Below are 25,203 nucleotides of genomic sequence, written 5' to 3' on the forward strand. Positions count from 1 at the left end.
GGAGTTCCAAGCAGACACTGAACAGTTGTGCCCTGATGCTTCTTGCTAGATAATAACTTGACAGACCCAATACTTGTAAATCACACTGTCTCCTTAATAAATTGTTTACAGAGATACTCAATGGCATCTTGAAATCTAGCCATGGGTGCACAGACTGACTTCCCGTAGAGCCTTTTATTTACTGTCTATGACTATATTCTCTGTGGATCTTGCACTTTTGCGTGAATGCTTTCAATCTACCATTTGTGCTTGCTTTATTCAACGCAGTCATTTTTTTCTCTAGATGTTATGTGCAGCATATATGTGTCTCATGATACTAATTCCTGAGTTTATTGAAATTACTGGTATATCTCTTTGCAGAATAGATTTTATTAACATCTCTCAGCTGGTAAAAACCTGGCTTAAGGCTTTGCTGAATTAACTGGATCTTCCCAATGGAAGTGACTTTCCTGTGTGATTTAGTGGTGAATTTGTAGTACGAGAGTGTCTGTAACACGCGTTGTAGTCGCACGTGAACGACCTGCCGTATGCCGCTGTGGGGGATGTTACGTCTGTCAAGCTAAGGTAAAGGTATTCATGGGACAGTCTGAAGCTAAATACTGAGCAGATGACAATTAAAATAGTGTCCTATGCTATCAATGAAAGAATCAAGACAATCAGCAAACACAAAGTAGGACCTGTAGAGGCAGAAAAGGAAGGAACTGCATTGACAGCGTTGTCATGTTGCGTGATAGCTTCTCAACACAAAACCAGCTCCCAGTCTTTTTACTGCCTCTTTTTTGGCCAGAACTGAATTCTCTCACCCCTTTAACTGATGCGTGATGGCTGTTCAATTCTCAGCAGCAGCTAACAGTATTGTTGAGTGTTACCTTATATACTTATGTAATTTCAGTTGAGCTAGCTTGATGTAAAAGAACACCCTTTTGTCACCTTAGCTATAACAACACCTTCATGTACCATAAGGTCAGTCACAATCTTTTTGACTGGACACATATCCCCGAGTTGAATAGTAATCTTTTGGGTTCATATTAATAAGCAACAATGTGCCTCTGAAAACCAGCAGCAATATGAGTATATAGTGAGCATTTTTGTCAAAATTAGATGTTTTTTTCTGTCTCGTACTCTGAGAGCCTCTAGTAATTGACTTCCAGCATTCTTGACAGCCTTTGGTCCTCAACAGGTTTGCACACAGGCTAAGGGAAGCAAGTAGGAACCCCAGGAAAGGAGTTGGATTTTTTTTAACTTATTTTATTCTGGAGAACACTGATTAACCCTTACTATGCTTTATTGGTTCAGCTTTTAGAATTAACAGGATCCCTAAATTACTCTGGATCTGTGAAAGCATGTGAAACCGAAATGTCTATAACACCCTGTTGTAATAAATACTGCCTGGGTATGCTAACTGACATTTAAGGCAGTGGTCATCTGCTATAAACACTTAAATCAAGTGTGAGGGGAACCTTCCCTGAAGTCACTGCGATAGACTGGCTGAAGACCTTGCTGCAGATTTGCCGTGGATGTGTAGTCAAGCTGTATCCAAAGAGCACCCGAGTCTTGCTGCATCTTTTTCATCCTTAAAGTCTTAGCGGCAGGAACTTCCTCTTATGAAGGATCCTTACAGTGCTTGGTGTGAAGGAGTCTAATATCTCGGAAGTAATGATAAAAATGCAGGACGGAGGAATGCAGGGGAGAGGGGAGTTGTTGACCTCGCTGGAACTCAGATAAGTCAGTGGAAGATAAAGAGAGTTCACTTGCTCTTGGACTGACCTCCAATATGAAAACAGGGCAACGCAAGGAAAGGTCAAAGAATAAAACCAAGTCATTTGATAGCGTCTCAGTAAGGCAGCAATGGGTTGCTCTACTTGACCTTGAAATAAGCAAGGCCATCAGGGAAAAAATGCTCAATTCATTTACTTACTGTAAAGCTACCAGAGCCCACATTTTTGGTTGCTGTAACAGAACAGCTCTCCTGTGAACCCCCCCCAGAAAAGGCAGGGTGTGGGAGAGGAAGGTGTTACTAAAGGAGATTTGTGAGCTTGTTATCTTGATGCTTCTTAAACACAGCCTCATCTGACACTAATTCTAGAGCGTTTATTGAGCAAGGAGAAAATGGACTAAAATGAAGAGCAGCAACAAGGAGAGGAAAAGCCTGATGGGTTCTTAACAAAGTTATATTCCTGCTCCACTTTTCATTGCTATTTTAAAAAGAAAATAAGTAGGTTACAGGAAATATCCTGAAAGCTCTCAGATGAATGTTTGCTGTTTAGGTAGAGTGACCTGCAGGTGAGCACTCAGCAGTTAGTTTTCATTGAGAAAGAGCCACAGTTTCTCTCTCCTATGTTTTCAATATGTGAAGAGTTGTCCGCAAGCCAAGAATGACATTCTGCTAATGTTGAGGGTGCAGCAGTGAAGGTTTGGATGTTAATCGTTATCTCATGGCAGAGAACAGCATGGCTAGTTCAAATGGATTAAAAGATAACTAATGTCTCACAACTCATTCAAACTTCCTTCCCCTCTAGATTAAGAAACTGGTCCCAGCTTCTTGTACATAAAATGGGACATCAAGAGATGGGATTCACTCCCCTGCTAAAATTGTTCATTTTCCCAGAGGAGACCATATGCACTTAGGCAAGAAAGTTACAGACAGCACCTAACCCAATGAAAGAAATGGCCATGAGACATTGCTTTCAGAGCTCAGTGGGCTTTGATGTCACAAAGCCACCACAACCATATTATCACCACAAGGATGGAAACTATGGCCATTGCCTACTTTAGCTCTTCTATTGTCCTGCAATGTCATTTCTTCTTCTGGTCTGCCTGGGAGATATGGGAATAACAACAACCACCCAGTATCAACCTTTGCACCTATACCTTAGCTTCCTTTCTGACTTTCGAAGTCTTTTTTCTGAAAACATCCTATCAATTATCAAGGATATGTTTGGCTGCATAATTAGGATGAAGGACAGTTGTTCAGAAGGCGACTGTTATTTTTATATGTCTATGGTAATATAAAAATCTCTTGTAAATCAATCATAAGTGTCTCTTCAGTGATTTATGACCAGTATGTGGAAGCTGAGAGATGGTTTTGAATGCAGATTTTGTTATAAATTATTTCCTTGAATTTTTGTCCTAAATGCAGTCATCTACTATTATTAATAGTCTGTGCACATCACATTGAAGCAAAGTGGAGTCTTAAGACAACCAGTATACTTAAACAAAACTTTCTTGCATACCTTCCTCCATGTGGACATGTATCATTAATCTTTTGACAAGGAGAAAGATCTTGATTCTTTCCTCTGTTAGCTCCAAAGAAAAAAACACAATTCTGGAACAGAGCTCTGAAGTTGTACATCTGCTAAGGGGATGAGAATCAAGGTCTTTTAAAAAAAAATCTGGCTTTGATAATATTCAACTTTGGTGACTTACATAAATTGCAGCACTGCTGAACTGATCTGTTGTGGACTGAAGTTCTAGAGGTACCACCCTCCCGAGTATGAAGTCTGTCTCCACTCTCCTCTGCGTGGATATTCATTTACCACCTGGACAACATGATATGATAACGATCATTCAAGAGGGTGACTTTCACTGCAGTCATTCAGTTGTATCAACGTGCCTTTTCTTGATCAAGCTGAATAGCCCGTCAATGAACTAATGCTGTCGTTTGCTTGAGAATAGCTCGTTACCAGATCTGATCAAAGTATTTCTATCATATTTTCCTTACTGTTGTTTTTTAGAGAGAGATGCTTTCCCCATAATAAATACGCATATTTCTTTGAAACTCAGCTTTTTATGTAATTTTTCACTAAAAGCAGTATATTTTGTTTCCTTGATTTTCTATCAGAATTCTTTTTTTGGTAAGTAAAAACTATGATGAAGATTTTAATACCTTTCATCTATCTTTTTCTCTGTGTTTATCTGGGAAGTTCAATAAAAATGTAAAAATATGTCCATTTTAAGTTTCAAAATGGAAACTGAGACATCAACATTTTTGTCAAATTGCTTTCTCTATCTTGACTAATTAGCCAGCTGTAAAGGCAGAACGTGTCTTACAGCTCCTTGTGTTATGATTTAGTCTAATACTGCCAACATTATCATGGTTTTCACATCCTACTGAGCTTTTTGTGGTTTTAGTTTTCCTAATAGAAGCATTACAGGGGCACACACATTTACATGCTTGCCCTGATTTATGAGTACATTTTATTTGTGGGGAGATTAAATTATGGTGGATTGGATCTGTTTGGGTTTCCTCGATAGCCTCCGATTAGTTTTAATACAGGTAGCCTTCACAGTAAATCAAGTGTCTCAGCTGATCTACAACAAAGTAAAGCTGTGACTCATTACCTGCTAGAGGAGCCTTTCCTCATATGGTAACTCATTAAACTGAGGAGATTATTTACGATGTTTGCAGTCACCCCAGCTGATGGTGTCATTTAGGAAACCCAAATGCTCCATATAGAATGTGAGATATTTGATAGTTCATAGCTGACTTATTAAGTTCTGAACAAGTTCAAAATATACCTTTCTGAGGAAAGCTCGGCTGGGTGATGAGTGTGACCATCACTGGGCTCCAGGGGTCACCTGGAAGCACAGAGAATGTCCCCTGCCTTTGCCCAAAGTTAACGTATATAAGGTTTTCTTGGAAACTCAGTATCTCTGCAGTTCTGTAACCTGCAAAGCGTAATGAAGAAAGTGCATTCCTAAAGATAAGTAGGTCCCAGCCTTGGCTGCCAGGCTCATTTTTTTGGAAGTCAGGCACGTGAGTCCTACAGAAACAGCACAAGGACAGACTTCAAGCTGGAGATGTCGTGAGCACTACTGAAATAAAGACGATCCTGAACTTGGAAGCATGGCTAATACAAGCCTGAGGGCATGCAAGACTTAGATACTGCCCAATGTTTGCAGAGCATCTGAACCCAGTCTAAAAGAGGGTATTTACAGCAGCAGTTTGGTTACTCTATCATCTCACTGTTATTTAGCATCTGCAATACATTGCATTATACTTCTTTCTTTCTAGCGCGCTTTGGTGCCCATGCTAATAAAGTATCACTGCTCAGATACACTCCTTGAACCTTTTTGCCATCATGCCTTTCTTAAAAACTCACAGCTGTACCATCGTGTTTACACTTCAACAGCAAAAACAAACCCCAAATCCCTCTGTGTCCACCAACGAGCTGGCCTGCCTCTCCTGAGCACCCTGAGCCATGCCAGGAGGATCCTGGCCATTCTCTTTGTGATATGTATTTTATTGTCACTTGGACATCTAGTCCATCACTCAGATGACAAGCAATATGAGACGAGGTCTGTACTCATGTTTTCTGTTAAGTGGCCAGCGCGCAGGGGAGGCAGAGGGGGATATAAAATAATAATGACTAATAATACATCTGATAGAGCTCAGTTCTGCTTTAGCACTAAACGGAAAGCTGAAAGCCTCCCTATGGATCTTTTCCATCTTGAGCACCAATGATTGTAACAGATGCATCAGTTTTAAATTAATGACTTGCATGACAAATAATACTGATACATGTGTTTAGGAAATCTGTGCCCAACTGGCATGTTTTGATTAGCTGCAAATGATGACACTGCCTCGTCTGTAATGTAACTCATAAAATGTACAGATGTGGTCCACTTTTTTAGTTGGAGCAAGACGACATAGATCCGTTAATGTGGTGCATGTCCTTTACCTCCAACTTTATAAGAATCTTATGAAATAAAAATAAAAGCAATGAACGAAAGGACATTCTTCTATGATTTTCAAAACACCTGCAAACAGCAAAGGATTAGTAAAAACCAAAAGAGGAATGAGGAAACACTGAAGATGAAAACCACTGATCCATTTAAACACAGATGAAACGATTTGACAATGTACTGGAAAGGAATATTAAATAGATACAAGCTATTAATTTTCACTGAGGGTTAGCCTGGGAGCTTGAGTAGCACATAAGGTTCAGGTTAACCCTTCACAGAGGGGAGGATCTCACCATAAATCACAGCTTCTTACTCTTCTGGGGGATGTTGATACAGCTCATAACTGGAAAATGTTTTGGACAGGTGATAATGTTTATAGAAAGGAGGGACAGTCTGGAAGGTGGAAAGAGGTCAAAAATTACAAGGAAAGCTAGCAAATGGCAAAATTGGAATAAAGAAATATTGACCCCTTTCATTTATTTCTTATGGGGAGCGGGGAGGACATTGAGCGATGAGACTGGTCTCGACAAAGAATACAGTTTGTGCTATTAGGGCTCCTCATGGGAGCAGAGACCTTCCAGCTCATAGGTCAGCATCTTATATTGCAAAACTCCCTGTGGGCTGGGCTCTCCTGGTCGTTTTTAGTGTCTGTATGCTGCTGGAGTATTTGAACATCTTCCATGTCAAGCTTAAGAAACATGAAGCTTTTATAAGACTAAAGGATGTCACTGGCTCATCCCTCATTTTGAGGTACAAACTGTCTGCTCAGTGCCTTCGGAGGGGAATGAGGATGCTGGGAAAAGCTGGGAAAGAGCAGTTAATGTGAGGAATTTCAGCCCTGATGCCCCTATTCTGAGCACTCCTTCACCTAAACCAGACCATTTACCTCCTCTCAGCTGCCTATCCAGCCAACTTCTTGTCCTTGTCCTTAAAAAAAAAATTAAACTGTATGACAAATCACTACATTCGTCCACAGGGGACAGTAAATGCCACTCTACTCGTACCTTACTCCTCCAACTATCCCATTGCCTAGTGCTAGAAATAATGATGTGAATACCTCTATGTCAGCCTTTTCTATCATGATTAAGACTATGCCAATCATAAAGGTCACCATATGATAGACTACAGACCACAAGTCCCCACAAGCCGGTGTGACTAACACATTAAACATTGGATTGCAGCTTGGTCAAGTGACTAGTGTAGCGTGAGAAATGAAATCAATACTCACCCTGGTGAGAAATGTTAGAAATGAGCATTCATCATCGGCCACGTTCAGATGGCTTAGAGTCTGGAGTGCCGTATTTTCATGTTCATAACCTAGATGTTGCCTTTAAAAATCACCCTGAAACTCAGTAGCAGTGGCAATGCTGAGCACTTACTCCTGCAAGCCTTTCTTCAAGTTTATCAGCGTACTCTCTTCATCGAGCATCCGTCTCCTCCTCGGAGGTCCTGAGCCATCCTGCCCCTGCCGTGAGGGACCTGCTCTGCCCGGGCACTGACTCCAGCAGAAATAGCTGTACTGGGGAAGATTCAGGAAACAGAATCTGCCTGGAAAAAATAACCCAAACAAAACTGTTGTGGCTGTTTCAAGGGGATTGTATTTCTATCCCTCACAAGAGAAATATTCCAGGTATAGCTAGATGAATTTTTAATGACTCACATGCACATCATGTGGAATAAAAGTCTTTATTCCCCCTGTCCATTCTCCCTTCCCAATATTCCCCATTTTTAACATGTGCTCAGCACCAAAACAGACAAATCTATCACTGGCAATTCCAATAATCTCTCTCACTGTGACACCATGTTACATCTTGTTGAATCAGAATTAAACATAAATGTTTATAGAGGGCAGGTTGATGTCTGTCTCAGTATCTATTTTTCAGTTGTATTCTTCTCTATTTGGTCTTCAAAGATAGATCGATTTTTTTCTTCTACATTTTATTTTGGTTTCAAAGGTGCCTCAGTTGAGCAAACAAACAGGATTTCAGATTGATTTTATTATCTGTTTACAGCAGGTTGATCTTGAGTTCAGAAGCATCACTGTTTAAAACAGCATTGAAGTTGTAGTCATGAATACTGGAGTGTGTTTTTTGTACAACCTTCTGGTCTTGAAAGCAAAGAGAAATGCTGAAGCATTTAGCGTGTGTGCTCCTTGAATATATATTTTGCAGGTCAGCCTTAAAGGCAGCCTCTTCTTTACAAGAGCAACTCCAATACTGAAGCTGTAAGTCCAGACACGCTCTTAAAACTTGGCCCTCTCTGAAAAAATAATTAATAATAAGAAATAAAATTGTGTTTGCGTAACCTTTCTCTAGAAGAAGCCTCTAATTGGTACAGGTACCAGTGCAAAGGAGCACTCGGAAGAAGCATTGATTACAATTCACATTGGGACAGCGCTCACTAAAGGGCAATCACTTCTTTCATTAATTGCTTTAAAAATAAGATTTAGAGAAAGCTGCATATGAAATAATTATGGCGCTCTAATGATTCCTGTTGTAATCTATGGCAGCGTTTCCACTGACTTCAGGGCGAGAAAGTCGTGCCCTCTTTTTTAACAGCAAAAAGCAAAGCCACGGCTTGGATGGGCCCTTTTATTCCGCCTGGGTTTGGTTGTAAGGGAATTGGCTGCTGAAAAGGTGAGTGTGGCAAGGAAACCACAGGTCTTGCTATTGGCTGCTCTACTGAAAACACATTCATTGCAAACACCTCAAAAAGCGCAAGAGAGAAAATTAAGTCTGGGTATGTTTCATTTCTCCAGGCAATTTTTCTTCCTAGGTTACAAGAATCTATTCTTTTCGGTTGTTTAATAAAAAAAAAGCCACAGAGCGTAATTGTTAAAACGAGCGGTGGGAAATGCAACAGCCTGACAAGAAATTACATGTCTTATTTATCTCCACCGAAGTTGCTCCTCCAGGAGGTGCGCGCTGGTGAAACGTATTGCATTGGAGCCTGATGCTTGTCAGAGGTACTTCCCCGTGGCTCTGCAGCCGTTTCCTCCCCACCGTAAAACTTAAAGGTAAATGCAAACCCAGACTAGCCTATGAGCCTTACCAGAGACTTAATCCCCCCCGCCCCTGCTATTGATGCTGAGGCAGAAATGAAGCAGGTCGGGCAGAACTGGAGATCTGTGGGTGGCCTCCTGACTGTAGGAAAAATTAAATCAAAGCTCAAGGAATACTTATCCCTGGGGAAGAGGGTTGGTGCTTACAAGCTTTCTCGGTAGGTGCTTGAAAAACTGCCCGAGCGTGATGTGTAGTGCACGGTCCTAGAACAACGAGCTTTGGCTGAAATAGAGATCAGAATAGATAAGACAAGAAGAAAATAATTTCTTGGAAGCGGCAGTATAAAATCAGACCCTGATTAACCAGATTGGAACTCTTCCGTGCAATGATTTAACAGCACGCTGATGTGCTGATAGCATTTGCCATCAGCTTAGTGAGTGCTGGTACACCATGCTCCAGTCCTACAAAAATTCACTCGTTTTCACATATAGCTATCTGAGGGCATCAAGGCTCTTCTGAGATGGATGGCTTCTTCTTTTGAAGGCCCTAGCTACTATTTTGATCAGTGCAGTGTAAAAAACCTGCAGGGAATTTAAATTAGATTTAAATTATTTCTTCAATTTTCCTGTCATTATGTATTTTGGGAGGAAAGGGAGCAAGCAAATAATGAACAATATTGCAATTATACCTTCAGAGGGTTTGGCTTATGTAGGGCAACTGGGCCAACAGATGGTGAATGCAATTTGATGTACAAAAGTATGAAATAACTGATCTGGACAGAAGGATTAAAGTGGGGTGTGCGTATAAATTGAACATGGATCACGAAAAGTATATTGGGCTATTATGGGAAATCACTGAAGCCTGAGCACAGATGCTGCAAAAGACAGCAAATCAAACTGCACTGGCACAGTAACAGAAACAAAGACAAAAGGTGAGAGTGCTATTGTTTTAGTCTTTTGTGAGTGGTACAGGCTTTGGTCTGCTGGAAGGAGAGAGCTGCCTTGGGGGAGAAGCCTGAAGGATCTGGTTGGGAGCAGAAAGTTCATAGGGGCTGGGCTAATTTACACCGTAAACTACAAGATGATGTGGTGATTTTAGAGCAACAGCTTTAAGGAAAGGCTGCATCAGGGCATTGCATTTCTTACACGAGCACTCAGCGAGACAGAGCATCTTATTAGTGTTGACAAAGAGGGCCTGGATGAGGCAAAAAGGCCAGGCTGCCTCTTCTAAGGCATAATGCAAGCACAGACTAAGTAAAATGAGGACACGTGCTTGAGAGTACTTAATGGGAAGCAGCAAGTTTTTAGTTGATAATAGCCACTTAATCAAACAGGCCTTATATAAAGTCCTCCTAATCCTAGCTCATCAGCGGAAGCTATGCATCACTGGGGTATTCCCAGGACAGAAGTACAGTTTAGCTGACAAAGACGACTAAAAGATAGCAGGGCATTCGGGCAGTGCTTCTAGCTGTGCTGCTGACTCTCTAGGGGCGTCTGTGCACCAGATGGGTGCATTGGTGGGGATCCCCAAGGAAGCGCTGGCTGAGCTGGTTCCCGGGGTGGGCTGGGGCACGGCATACACTGGTGTGACTGCACCGCTTTGGGAGTCACACCTCTGCCTCTCTGCACTGCTCTGCAGAGGGCCATGCCTTCTGTGCAGCAGGACAGCCCTCTCTGGATGTGCTCCTGAGATGACCACCTCAACCCAATTTACCCATCTATATTAAAAAAAAAAAAGTATTAACCTACTGGATGGATGTTATGAGGGAGCTGGCTGGGATGGCAACACTGTCTCCCCATTTTGGGAAAGATTGCCTTGGGGCGTCCCCTCACCTGTGCGTGGGACTGCAGAGCTACCAGCACAATATAGGCTCCGGGAATCTGTTGCTGTGATCCAAGAAAAGAAATTGTGGGGTATCACTGGACGGGTCCAGTATGGAAGGACTCCTGAAGGATTCCCCAGAAGAAGGGAAAGGGAAAGGCTGTGGATATTCGAGTTCCTGAAGTAGCTCACTGCAGCTCTGTATATGTTCAACAAACTCTAAATTGAATATGCTACACCAGAAAGCCATGACCAACCCTTCTGTCTAAACCCAGAAACACTCTTGTGTTCATTGTTAAGCTCTTCTAACAAAAGTGTGGTGCTGTGGATTCCCTGCTGATCTGAACTCTCATGGCATTGTCTTCCTACCTGGGGAGAATAGTAACGTATGGCTGGCCTGGACAGCAGGACATCACTGTTTTCCTTATCTCCTAGCTGGCTAAGTTACTTCTGGCTGGACATTTGGTGGGTGGAGGATTGCTTCAGTTCATTTCCCACCCATAACCGAGAAAATCAACTCATTTACTCTTAGAACTCCGATTAGCAGAACTGATATAGAGGCATGAGGAAGTTCTTGTTTGCTTTTTCATCCACTCACAGTCACACAGTCCAAAATCATATTAAACCTTCACCCTAGAAATATGTCCTTTTGTGAGATGCACTTAATTCCCGCAAAGGCCCTTGGAGTGCTGAGGAATCAGAACGACGCACCCTGAAGGGCTGAAGCACGGTAGAAACCAGACTTTTGGATTTAATGGCAGAAATAGAAAATAAGAGCATTGGAGAAAATCAGTTTAGTGCGAGTAAAAATGGATATTTGAAAAAAATAGTTTTCTTCAGCTTTGGATTATTTACCATTATAAACTTTTCTCCCTTTTAAAAAATGAATTCTAGGTCAATTTTTCAGTAAAAATTCCTGTCTCAGCATGAAGAGGCAAATCTTTTCAGCTTGAAAACATACCCCTGCAACTGGCATGCCTGAAGTGAGATATTTTGTTTTAAAAATGCGAACATGAAAGTTAGGACATAAAAACTGCTCCTCTCACTTTTTCCAGCCTTCCCTGTTAGCCTAAGTCAGCTCAATTGCATTGTCTCAGTCCATCTGAATTTCTGTTTTAAGGGAAATTTTCTTGCTGAAAATACTTCAGCTGGATTCTTCCCTGCAGCCACCAAATCCTTAGGTTCCAATTCTGTTTTGTCTTCTTTTTTATTTCCTTCTTTGGAAATTTGGGGGCTGACAGAGTGAATGGAAAAATTTGCTAACTTGTTGGACCATTTCTTGCTCCTTCTCTTTCATAGATGATCTCTACTCCCCCATATCCCAGAACCTGCCACATCTGCAAATAAGGAGTCAAGCTGGAAGACAGGCCAGTAATACATAAGCCAGGAGTATGGGTAAAGTTATAGTAATTAAGGTGGAGTCCTGACGCGAAAGCAACCCTTTAGGGATAGGTTAGTGTTAGTTAGCGTTAAAAGAAATTGCAAGAGCGTGCTCAGACCTTATTAGTAGATATTCCCTGGGTAGAGAATATGTAAATCATCTTAAGAGTTAAGCTGGAAAAGAAAAGCTTCAGTAAGGGCTACTTAGCTCCTAGGAAGGACCAAGAAGGATTTCATTTAGATTTCATCTAGCAAGAGTTTCTTGGTTAAGAGATCTTACCTGCTCTCTTTGAATTTTGCTCTTAGAGCAGGATTCACTAACATGCCAGCTATCCAACCCTGTCCGTAGGTGGTACATATAGACCATGACAAGTACAGGCCAGGCAATGATGTGCAGGACAGAAATCCCACTGTTATCACCAAACTAAAGCTGAGGTGCCTACACCAACAGAGAAAACCTGTAGCATGGGTGCCAAAACAGGTGATGGAAGGAATGTGGGTGGCATCTGCATGGCATCTGAAATGAGGCAGCAGACCAGAACCTGTAGCAGAGAAAAGGTACTGGTAATTAAGTCTTGTATTGGACATACAGTGTCTCCTGGCTCTCACTTGATTTCTGTCCCTTCATCCTGAATTTGGAAGACAAAATACAACATGGCCCAGCAACTTTGGGAAGTTCTTGATCCCATGTCTCCATCCCTGATGGAGGTCCTAGGACGGGCCCAGTGGCAGCAAAGCCATGTTCATCTGCTGCAGCACCTGAACAAGCAGGCTGTCTCTCATGGTTTCCCGAGCTGGCCTTACTGCGTGGGCACAGCTTAAGCTTCTCCGTGTTGCACAGCGTGGACAGTCCTTTAGGTATCTTTCTATGCCAAAATTGGCAACGTCATTGTCCCCAATGTCACACTCCATTACAGCAATGCTGTGTAACCCAATCCCCTCGGTGCGTGCTGGGCGCTGCAGGGTAACCAACAACGTGTGTTCGTCCCCAAAACGTGGAGGCCAGGGGAGCAGAGGAGAAGATGTGACCTCAGCAGGCACTCAGGAGGGAGAGGGGGAGGATGTGCACTGCAGTGAACCAAAGTTAACACAAAAGAGAAAGTGTTAGCCTCGTAGCTGTAATAAACGCATTCAAATCTGGAGTGGGGGCTGACAGCAATTCTGCTCTCCCAAATGTCCACCCACGCTGCCCTTGAGCTCTTCCCTTCCATTCACCGTACCCTCAGCACTGCTTGCTGTCTGGTATGTAACCCAAATAGACCTTTCCTGCTCCCCAAGCATACAGGCATGCTACGTGTATCCCCCGCCTGTTCTGATCACCATTCAGAACAAGTAGCATTTCTGAAGCGTTCTACATCTTTACAGCATTTCACAAACATTAACTAACGTCAACTCTCCAGCAAGTCAATGCTCCTTGACATAGATTTGTTTCTTGTAGTTTTAGTACAAAAGGTTGAAAGGAAAAGGTGTTGCCACAATGCTCTCACTGACAGAAAGCCAAATCAAGTGTGGAAGATCCAAACTGGTTATAATGAGAGGTAAAGCTCATCTTCGCTCACACTGTTGGTGCAAGACCTGTGGTTAGTATTTAAAGACATGGGCCACTGTTGCTCGTGCCATGTTTCTTATTCTCCATAGATAGTCTTGCAAAACGTGACTGTTAAAAAAATGTGATTAAAAAAATAATCACTTTTGCAGTATCAATAAAATAAAGTCTACACAATCCCACACCCTGACCATACTCCCTGATGTCAGCCCAGATGAAGCACCTCTGTCTTCCAGAAGAAACAAAATGTTGTCAGATCTGTCACCTTTAGGAAACATAGCAGCCTTTTTTCTTTCCGCTGGCTCATCTCTGAAGTACCTCTCGCTTGAATGACTCCAGTTTTGATGATTAACCAGCCCATTTTCAAACACCTATAAAATGCCTTTCCCAAACAGGGAAGGATCTGGATATTAACTCCAGCAGCGTTGTGCTCAAATACAGACCCATTACTGCTGTTCCTTAATCATCTTGGGAGACAGTGTCTGCAACCATAACTCTGCAAGGACTCTCCTCTGAGTCTACAGAAGAGTTTATAGCTTCTGTACCTTCAGCGAAAGGCAAAATCAGTGTTCATTGATACATTAAATCTTCAGGCTTCATTTTTTTCTGCTGAAGCATAGATATAACGAGATATAACGAAGCACTGTTGTGTGCTGCCTGCTGTACATCCTCAAACTCATCTTCGCTGGCAGGTCAGATGGAGAGGGGGGTGCAGCCATTTGCATATTTAATAAAGTAAAGGACTAGTGAAGGTTGGTTTCCTACGGTGGTGTGCTTAGCAGTTGGATTTTGTAGTGTTTTGAGAGGTTTGAACTCTGGTTCGATCTATCGGTGTCTCTTTTCTGAGCGCATTGTCTAGTGGTCTAATAAAAATTAAGGCCATGATTCAGCCTTTCCTTCAGCTGAAATCTGGCAGAATTTGACCCACAGGTTTGATAGTTTGGGGGCAGGTTAGAGGCGGACATGTAGACATATGGATACACAGACAGAATGATCTCATGAACCTTCAGAAGCTCAGCAAGAAGCAAACAGTGAAAAAAAAATGCCAGCAAACAAATGCTAAATTCAGAGAAATCAGAATAAATGTATCTGTAGGGGTCATCTCGGGGAAAACCCACATAACTGGATGGATGTTCCTGCCCTTCTCCTTTCGCCCCTTATTGTTTTGCAGCCACCACCAGAAACGATCCTCCCCCCTTGCCCGGGCTGAATTCAGTCTCCCACCATGGCAGCAGCTGGCACCTCCTCAACACTCACAGAGACATTTTGGGCACTGCCAAGACTATTCGCATTGCCAGAAGAAGGGTTATTATCCGTTGAATCAATGAAACCTGTGTCAAACTCAACTGTCCTTCCAATACTCTGAGCACTTTATTGCTGCATGTGTCTGAGGAAATGGGAACTATTTAGTGATAAATACTGAGGCACAACCTATACACCATTGCTGCAGGTGTTGTATGCTCTAGGTTGGAGTCATCTACATGGGAACCTGAAATAGATGCACTAGGTATTTGTACTTGTTGATGCATAAATTTTGAGCTAGTAAAGTACAGGAAAAAAAACCCTCCCTCTCTGGAAACAAAGGAACAGTCACAAAGGTTAAAAATTCTATAGTGGCATTGTTTGGACTCGAGTTATAAAACAACTACAGTGTTAGAGCTGCGTGTGGAAATTTTTCAGGTGACCTCAGCAAAGAGAAGTTTGCATAAGTTCCCTTTCCAGTAATGCTTTATCCAAACACATACTCACACATGCTACACAAATCCTGGCAGTTGGCCTCCTGAGTAGAGAGGGCTGAACGCATGGCAGGCGTCATGTGTGTGAAGTATACTTTGCCCCAAGCTGCTTGAAATCCCAAAGATTTCCAGAGAATTGCAAATGTTACACTGTAGGTTGGCCATTTCCACCCTTGACAGTAATCTGAGTTCTCCCTCTAACTTCTGCCAGTATTTTTAAACAGGGCTGGAGCAGCCCATGTCTATAAATACTCCTCTTCTACACCAATATTTGAGATGCCAGCTGATCAAATTCTATCTGTTGTGCCACTGTTTTATTTATTATGTGTTAATGCTTTCCAGTACCCATCTCATTTCTCGCCCCTCTTGTCATTGCTAGGTGACTCTTGCTAGGACACACTCGGACTACGGAGATTTACAGAAGAAACCTGTGTTTTTCCCAAACCGAGAGTCCTGTAGCTCACAGCCTGCAGTGTTTCCAGGATGTGAAATAACACAGTCAGCAGGACAACATGTCAGTCACTAGCACAAGCCAAAAATAACACGTGTAAGGCCAAACTCAAAGGGCTAAAATGGTGCACTTGGAGCAGATGTTTAAAAGCTTGTGCACAAGCTATAGGCTTATTAGCCAACTGCAAAAACCCTTTGGGAAGTATTAAGACTCTTGGCTAGGACACTCCCTTCTCCGTTGGAGGCACTGGAGATTAGTCATACTTAATAGTAAAAATAAAAGCGCTAACCTGGGTTGAAGTCTTGCTCAGAGATCTCCTGGACCTGGCGTCATTCCTGTTTTGGGCCAAGTGCTCATTAAGTGCAGTAGGAGTTTGATCTCAGAAAGAACTAAACAGGGATATTTATGGCTCAAGAAAGTGTTATCTTAAGGAGGATGGGGTAGAAGAAAATGCTTGAGAAATGGAGAAATTCAGTACGTAAGGAATAATAATAGATGGGAGGTTTTACAACTGTAAAAGACAATATATTGAAAAACATCTCAAGAAAGAAGACCGCAAGATTCGTGGTTGAGACAACCTCGGTGGCAGGACTCAGCACACTGGCAATCCCAGCCTCATTTTGCTTCTAGTCCAACACCTACGGAAGCACCAGATCCTGACATGTTTTACTTCAGTGAGAACAGGCAATGTTGATGACTTTATCTTTCTTTCCCCATTCCCCCTACCTGGTATCTCAATAATGCTCCCTGATGAGCAAACCATTTCCTATCCACTTTTACTGTTTCTGCTGTAACTTTACTTTTGTACGTTTTCTAGCTATAACACTGCGTCTTTTGCTTGTTACCATGGCAAGAAGGTGCGCTTATGTGTCATTCACAGTGAGAAACCAGAAGCCCTAATACTCCACTTAGCAATTTTACAGCCTAACGTGTGAAAACATTACCTAATTGGGAAGGAGAAAGCTAGCTTTCATCCTTAGGTATGGATGTTTGGAGCCGATTTCATCAGTCACTAAGCTTTCGGCCAAGCAACACCACTTTTTTTTTTTTCCCCCTCATCACAAGAAAAAGTACCATTGAAACTTTTCCTAAGTGCCAGATTCTACAAGTAACAGGCTGGGAGTAATTACTTCATTAGTCTCCATGCCCTCCTTCCCACACCTATCAAGACCAGGACATTATGAAAAGGGTTAGTTGGACTCACCTGTGAATGAACAATTTAGCTGGGTAAAGAACAGAGAAGAAACAGATTGGGGTAGGGTGATGGAGGAAAGCAAAATAATAGTTTCTTTACTTTCTCTCTTTCTTTTAACAGAAATGAGTCACATTTATTATTTTCCCTGGCCTTAGCTGAAGCTAGGTAGCTAGGTGAGTGCTTGGATTCCTGCTGAGGGAAAGGCCATAGCGGTGGTGCTTGCTCTTGGTCCTGTGAAGAACAAAGATTTTTTTTTTCTTTTTTTTTCCCCTGATAAAAACCAACCACTGTGGTATTACAAATTCCACCCAATATGTGAAATTGTTTTCTGACCTGTCTGGCATGGCTAGTGAGAGCTCTACCAAGGGTAGAGGCAGAAGTCACAGAAGGCAGGGTATTGTGGAGCTATTTTCTTGCAGAATAGGGCAGGAACTGAGAAATGATCACTGGTGCAGCTGAAAAGATCAGGTTAAGTGCTGGAACAAAAGCCCACTGAGGGATTAATTTGTAGACCTTGCAGAGAGTAAGGAAATGAAATCTAGCTAAACGAGTTATTCATATTTTTTCCCCTAACAGTAGTAAGCATGAAATACTGATGCACCGATATACCATCAGTGCGTTAACGGGATCTTTCATACTGAAGCAAGGTTGTGGGTAACAAGGAGCTTTCATTAAAGGCTGATCTCAAAAGGAAGCGGTTTTTGTCAGCATTTACCATTTTCAGGCACTCCTGGGAAGACATGGAGCTTGCTTGAGCTGGGAGGGATGTCCTGGGAAACCTGGTGGTATGGGCAGGCCAGGAGGTCTGTCTCCTGGTGGTGCAGATTATGGGAATGGTGTCTGTGCATTTTACTCCTCCCAGCACATTGGCTCTGGTTCTTTGTCATCCCCTGAGCTACCTACATTGTTCTGATTGGATTTGGCACCTAGAAAAAATTTCTTTCAAGAATGAGGAACCAGCAGTACAGCGTGGTGCAGCTGGTGTCATCCTGGGAGTGAGAAAGAAGGCTGGCAGAAAACAAAAGTTTGACCTATATAGAAAGATCCATCTGTCTAGAGAAATATTCCTGTACTTCTAGAGTCAGCTTCTTCACCCGCTTCACCTGTTGGTGTTCTGACAGCTTTGCAGAAATTGTCTCTCTTTTTGCCAAAAAGGTCTTTTTATTTTTTTTTCCCTTCTGGAACCCCTTTCTCCCAAGATTGTTGCCCAAAGTGTGGTGCCAGGGAAGGCTTAGCCATCCAGACTTACCATCCTCATGTGTTTTTCAGCAGCATCCCAAAAGTTCCGTTAAGGCTGTTCTGCTCAGTCATTGCATTGCCTTCCTGGCTGGGTTTTTTCTTCCTTTTTTTTTTTTCTTTCAGCTGCCTGCAATTCATGTGAGCTGTTGTATTAATAAATGGACCTTTCCCTACACCAATCAGACAAACATACGGAATATGGAGCAATAAATGACAAAGCAGCCCCACATCTTTCATACCGCCATTGGCCTTCACGTCTTGCAGGAGAGGAATTTCCTCCAGCTGGTTTCATCATGGTTGAGTGATCTTCAGTATTAGATGCAGGGCAAAAGTCAAAGATCACAACACCAGAATCCTTTGTACGTAACATTACAAATGACTTGCCTGCAAATGGAACGAAATGTCAGAAGATGATATCAAATAAATGAAGATATCACCACAACTACTCATGTGGAACATAATGTCCCAGACCTTCTCTCTATTATTTCAAAAGCACTCACATTTCAAGAGTGGGGATTTTTTCACTCCTCATCGTAGGGGAAACTGATGCTGTAGAATTGAAAACACGATTGTGGTGCATGCTGTGTGAGAAGCAGCCACTTGCTGCCTTGGAAACCTTGAAAAGACTGTGTCTCTGATTCTAGTTTCTCTTTCTCTCACCCTCTAATTATGTAAGCCCTACTCATTTAAGTTTGGATTCAGCCTGCTTTTCTTCCCAGTATCCATTACACATTAGGCTGGTTTGATGTCAGAGTGACCTGGTGGGAGGGTAAAAAAAAAAATCATGGGTTGATGGAGGAAGCAGGATGTTTTTCCTAGATGAGTGTTACTATAAGTGGGATACAATGGAAGAGATTCTCCGTGTCAATGGTGGTGCCAGTGTTACGGCAACAGCCGCCCCTCCCATTCAGCCAGCGGGGTAGCTGAACTGGTAATTTAGATGTAATTGGGCACCACTGATTCTATTTAATGGGGCTCCTGATAAATAGCTTTCCTGCCTAATTGGTACAGTTACCATAGAAGGGACTGGCCCAAAGCGTGAAGCGATGCAGGCACCTAACTCCCACCGAAATCAATTACGCTCAAATCAACAGGAGTTAAACAGCTGACTAGCTTTAAAAATCTGGCCCTCGGTGCACCCCAGAGCTATAATTTATCAAAACACCAAATAAATGGCATGCCTGGTTGATTTCAACGGGTGTGATTGGTTTATGGGAGTTATTACTGGAAAGCCCCCAGCTTTTAATATATGTCCCCTGTTATTTTTCCAGAATCTGAGTCTGCTGATGCACAAGCGCAAAGCAAATGTACTTGAGTTTGACTGCTTCAGGAAGGCTATCAGGTGGCATCCAGCATATCTTTTGATTTTGGCCACGATGAGGAAGGGGATACAGGATTAGACAGACCTCTGCTCTCATCCCATGCATCCATTTGTGCAAGTTCTTATCAGGGCAATTGATTTGAGGCAAAATTCTGAGGTCTTTGCCCAATCAAAACTCTCCTGAACATCGCTGGGCACAAAGTCAGCAGTGACCTTGACGATGGAGCCTTTTCTGTACACTGCAGTGCTGTGAAATCAGGAGACTAGCATGAGTGCTTTATTCTTTCAAAGAAAAAGATAATTCAATTAGGGTGTACTGTTGCTTGCTGGCATGACCTTATTGCTCTGTTACGGCTGCTAAGCAGAGTACCTTATCTTTTTATAACTGTTGTAAAGTGCTTCACTGCTTTGCGTGTTATTGTATTTCTCAGTAGCACCAGATACTAAACCGTGTCTCAGTCCCTACATCCCTGAGAAACTGAGAGTCACACCAGGACTGGTACTGAAAGGGCATTTGCTTCTGCAGTTGCCAGTATTTAAAAGTGTCCTACAGTGAATGGTATACTAATAAATGACTGATTTATGTCCCACTGTAGTAACACATTGACATTGTGTTTGGCAGTTTAATCACAGTACATTTCAGTCAATTTTCTATCTGCTCTTCTGTTTCCTCGTGCCCGTTGATCTTTTGGCTTCAGGGTCTTCTCCGAGGTGCGAGTTGAGAAGAAATTAGAAATTCTGTTTCCTGATGTGAAGGTTGGGGTGGCACTATGCTGGGTGGCCTTGGAGGATGGCTGGCCAAACTCACCTTTGCTGCAGTGACAGAGCCCTCAGGTGTTCCTGAGAATCCCAGCACCTCCGGGACCACAGCGGGGTCATTTGTAGGCTCTGATGGATGAACTGAATTTCTTCATTTATGAGGGTGTTTTCATGATGCCTCATAACCTGTTAAACGAGATGTCAAGTGTCAGTCTTTTAGAGTGTGACAGATAATTTCCATTCTGAGATGGCTTCATGTTGCTGGTTAGACTGCTGATGTGCCATCAAAGACATCAGATTCTAGCATCCATACTTGATGACAATATGTAAACTCTTGAGTGATCTACATATTGGCTCGGTGACTGACTTTGTTCTTTCCTGCTCAGAATAGCAGTATTTCCTCACCCCTCCAGTGAATGACATGTTTCTCAAATTTTTGTGGCGCAGCTTGGTCAAAAGGCTTGAAGGTGTGAAAGAAAAGTAGCAACAAAAAGTTGCATCACTCGTTCCCAACATAACTCGTGTTGGCACTGTTTATATTGTCCTTGTTAAAGACGCCAGCGTGCACTTGAGTTTGTCACGCCGCGTGGCACAATGTGCTCACAGCTGTGCTGCCAAGGGCAGCCAGTCTTTTTCTCCTCTCATGATACCCAAGTGTCTTCACGCAGCCGGCCAGCTAGTTTGCTCCAGCCTTGAGCCAGACAGGAGGCACTGAGGAGACAGTGTGGTTGATCCTGAAGACCTGCTCAAACGTGAGCTGAAGCCCTAGCTGCAATGGATGTGTCTTACAGTCCCTGAAATCCTTATTGGATAGAAGGCAGCTAAGGATGCGAGTAGTCTCTAGTTGGATTTTTGGAAAAATCAGAACACTTCATTCCACATGAGGAGAGATACGAGGCCTTGGAAAAAAAGCCATGAGGTGCCTTTTTATACTTCGGTCTCTTTGGAAATAGCACCTTGAGTTCCTGCTTAAAACCTCCTGCTGAAATGCTCAGTTTTGTGCAACTGATACGTAGCTGCCGCCAAGAGCTGAGCTTACGGTTCAGGTGGGTTTATTTTCTGAAAGATGCCTGGAAGGGGCACATTTTAAACAATAATTGAGAATGTTTGGACTCACATGGTTTTCTTTCTTTCCCTCTCCATCTTAAGTTTCTTTATGCTTCCTTGAGGCAGCAGGCATGCTCTTCCATATAATCTGATCTCCTATTCCACAAGCTAATCTAGGTCATATGTTCCAATGACAGCAACTGAGAGGGATCCATCAATATCTTGCCTATTAATGATATAACACATCCACAAAGTTCCTTCAGATCCTCCCCACCTGCACTCACAACAGACCCGAAGTGTCGCCTTCTCTCTTCTTTTTTTCTTTGCTCCTGAACTGATGCATTTCTGGCACTGGGAAACATCTTTGTGAATTTCTGTATTTCTTAGAATGACCTTGCTGGCATTTTGACCACAGTATGTGAAAGGCCTGAAATGTTTGCAACCTAGTAAAAATGAATTTAATAAACATGTAAATCAATCTATGTTTATTTATAGCCTGGCAGAACTCAAAGACCCAGATTCCAGCCAAAACCTCTGTGTTATCTATCATTTCAAGTGGCTTAACACTTCAGAATCTCAAACACCAGGAGATGAACATGTACAAAAAGGACTTTTTTTTTTTTTAAAAAAAACCCCACAATTTAAAAAAAAAAAAAACCTAATTAAATTACCCATCATTTCCTCCTGTGCTCCAGTTTAAAAAAAAAAAAATCACTTTTTCCTTTCTTTTTTTTTCCTTACATGGTTACAAGGCCTTGAGCAACACAACCTTGATTACACGGAGATTGCTCAATATAGGAAGGTGTATCTCCATTCCCCTCCGTGGTGGTTCACAGAAGCTCCATTCAGGTGGGCACAGTGACTGGCAGCGGCACCCTTGTAACGGTGCTGCCATAAGGGCCACTTCGTATTTATTTTTTTATTTATTTATTATAAAGGATGTCTGGATCAGGGGATTACACCGAGGAGTGAAAAAATCAAATCAGCTTAAAAAAGGGGAAAATAAGAAGTCTTAAAATGAATGCAACACGGAGCTTTCGGATCCTGTTTATTAAATTTTTGTTTGTGGGTGGTATTTCCTTCATTCCCCATCCATCATGCCAGCTATTGATATTTCTTCTGTCAGACACTAACAGTATCTGAGTGACGTTTTCTGTCTATTGACTGCCTCAGTTTTCAACCTTCTTGGATTTGCAGCCCCCCTAAGCATTTCCCAGCTGAGGAATTTAAGCCAACTGACAAGGAGCATTAGTCAGAGTTATTCTTCATGGACCTCTCAGAAGTAAACGAGAAACCTCAGAAGCCTTGGGTGGATAACCCTGATTCTATAGGATAGATATTTACATAACACCATTGATGTCTCAGGTGTCATCAGTCTCTAGCTGGATGAAATAGTCAATAAGAAACTTGGCAGAAGATGCAGAATGAGATTGTTCTGGGCATTAGCAAGCAAGATCCATAGCTGGATCCATTTTCTGTCTCTCTGGGCTGAGATAGAGTTTCCGAGGGAGGCATTCTCTCATTCAGAAGAACAGATGTGGTCCAAGCATCATTTACACCCTGTGTGGGCGGATAAGGAATTAGGACAGCCTCTACAACCTCTCACAGTCATGGGAGACAACATGGGAGACTCTAGCTTAGTTAGATCCTGTCTCCACACTGAATGGTTACCTCTTGGGCTTGATTACAGTTTATTTTGCACCTAAAATAGTATTGGAGGCTTATTCTCGAGTTCCTCACTGGCAACCAATTACACTTTCCTGAATCACGCTAACTTAGTGTGTGTTCCCAGTCACTCCGTGTAGGCACCACTTAATGTGCAAATTATGACTTGCATTACGCTTAGGGGCTCAATTTTCAGAGGTGCCTTTGCCCCATGGAAATCAGCAGGAGCATACCATATTGCTCAGTTTTCTTTTCCCATCATTTCTTAAATAAATATAAGAAAGCTATGTAGTCATGCGCAGAGACTCAGCATTTCTGCAATGTTCCAAAGGCAGTCAGATTTGCTACCTCTCCTAAACTGAAGAGCTTTTTCCCAGGCAAAACCTCAAAGCTGAAGTTTGGAGGAGATCACGTCCACAATTTGATATGGGTTATGCACAGTTAAGAAGTTTAAGGGCATATGGGTGTATGGAGTTGCGTTGGTTTAATTTACAGTATGACCTAGTTTTATCAAACTAATTATGGTTTCTGTGATGGTTTACATTTCCTTTACTTCGTTTAAGATTAAATTGCAAAGTAACTGATTTAGGTTGGAATATGATAAAACAATTTCAAAGTAGAAAAAATGTCTTGAGGTGGTAGGAAAGAGCACTTCAGCTTATAGCTGTCTTAGTTACACTAGAGTAATTTGTCTGTAGACTAATCCTGGGAAGTTTAAAAGCCATTCCTTTCTGGATACCATGCACCAGTGATGAAGGAGGAAAGTTGCCCTCCGCTCATGTTCCGAATGGTCTTATGAGGTGTTAATGAAGCATTTCGTCCTTTAATTGGACCACTGGGATTGCAGTTGTCTATATTTTATTTTAATTGTTGTTCATTTTTCAGAGATCAATACCTAGTTCCTAGAAAAGATGCAAAAAAATCCAGTAATGTAAGGCAGAGAATTACTACGTACCTTGAGGACTGATACGTAGGTAATGAAATCTACTCTGCAACGTGAGCCAATTTAAAAACCTCCAGAACATTGATCTTCCTTTTCAAGATGCAGAGCAGGAAGAAAAATCATGTCATGTAACATAAACTATCACGACAGAAGAGAGGTCCAGTAGCTTATCACGTATGTGTTTTGGACTCGATCAGTCATTTAATAGCACAGCTTCAGTGGTGCTCTGGCAAGTGAGATAAAAAAGGCAGCGCACAGGGCAATCAGAGTCGCCACTAATATCTCAGAAGCTGATGCCAGGATTTGTTGCCACCAACTCTGCTTGACCTTCTGCTGAAGAGACTTCGTGTTTAACACAAGCAGCAAGCTTACCAGACAAAAGATTTGGCAAGACTTTGGTTGGTTTGGTATCCAGTTGCCGTTACTTGAGGGCTTGGCATGAACAAAAGCTGCACTTGATAGTGTACTTGTTGCACATTTTAAAAATGCTTATATGTTTTCTGTGCTGTATTAGTCTGGTTTTAATGGTCTGGATATCTTCTAGTGCAAGAGGCTCCCATGGGAAACTTTTACGCGTCTCAGCAGTGACAGTGAGACGCTATTAGAACAGAATCCAGAAAGTGCTGTGAGAAAAGCCATGATTTCCACGTGTCATTGCTGAGTCCTGTCCCCAAACCAGGTTCATCTCTATCATCTGGCTCTGTGAACTTTCCAGTGTCATATGGCAAATGTGCTTTTCCTTTCCTACCTCAAACCATCTGGAAGAGCTGTTCTCAGCTGCTATGTAAAACATAGTAATGCAGGCTGGAAATTTTCAGATGAACTTTTTTCCCCATCAGAAATTGCTAATTCAGTGAAAAAGAAGCACCCTAATCTGCTGGAATTCCTGTGCAAGTCCACCAGGTATCCGAAGAAACCTTCCTTACCACCCATGTTTAAACCCTGCCTGGTTCTGCTGGGCTGGCACCTCAGAAGGCCTTCTGGCATCCCTGGTAATGCTTTGCTTGGCAGCAGTTCTATTTTAGAATTGTTCTTATTAAAAATTATGGCACATACCCCAGAACGAGAATTTCAGCCTCTAAATTATGGTATTGCACTGATGTGGTGGCTGTGTTTCCGTAACATCCATAACATGATCCCTGTATGTGTGGTTGGTAAAATTCATTGTAAAGATTTTCCCCAATCACTTGGAGATTTCAGAATCAGACACATGATTTTCCTACATCGTTTGTTGTAATACTAATTGCATGATTATAGCTGACAATATACTGGATACTGCCCCACATACAGCAAGACAGAAGAGCTTGTAAGGTGTGAAATGAAAATGCACGTTGTATTGAGGGGGTATGGAAATATAGCAAAGAGGTACGGTCTGCTCCTCTACGCTGGAATTGGAAATAATCTGGGTATGAT

General features: G+C 42.2%; 1 long non-coding RNA gene across 2 annotated transcripts in view; it reads right to left on the reverse strand.

The window, feature by feature from the left end:
* Positions 1–16,858: 16,858 nt before the first annotated feature.
* The window catches only part of LOC142086437 (uncharacterized), a 49,912-nt gene continuing 41,567 nt past the window's right edge, over positions 16,859–25,203 (reverse strand). For both annotated transcript variants that reach the window (XR_012675123.1, XR_012675122.1), the window contains 2 exons: positions 20,185–20,321; positions 16,859–18,439 (listed from right to left, as the gene is read on the reverse strand). This is a non-coding gene — a long non-coding RNA (uncharacterized LOC142086437). The remainder of the gene's footprint in view (positions 18,440–20,184; positions 20,322–25,203) is intronic.

Source organism: Calonectris borealis, chromosome 11 (assembly GCF_964195595.1).
Source record: "Calonectris borealis chromosome 11, bCalBor7.hap1.2, whole genome shotgun sequence".
In the NCBI taxonomy this organism is placed as follows: Eukaryota; Metazoa; Chordata; class Aves; order Procellariiformes; family Procellariidae; genus Calonectris; species Calonectris borealis.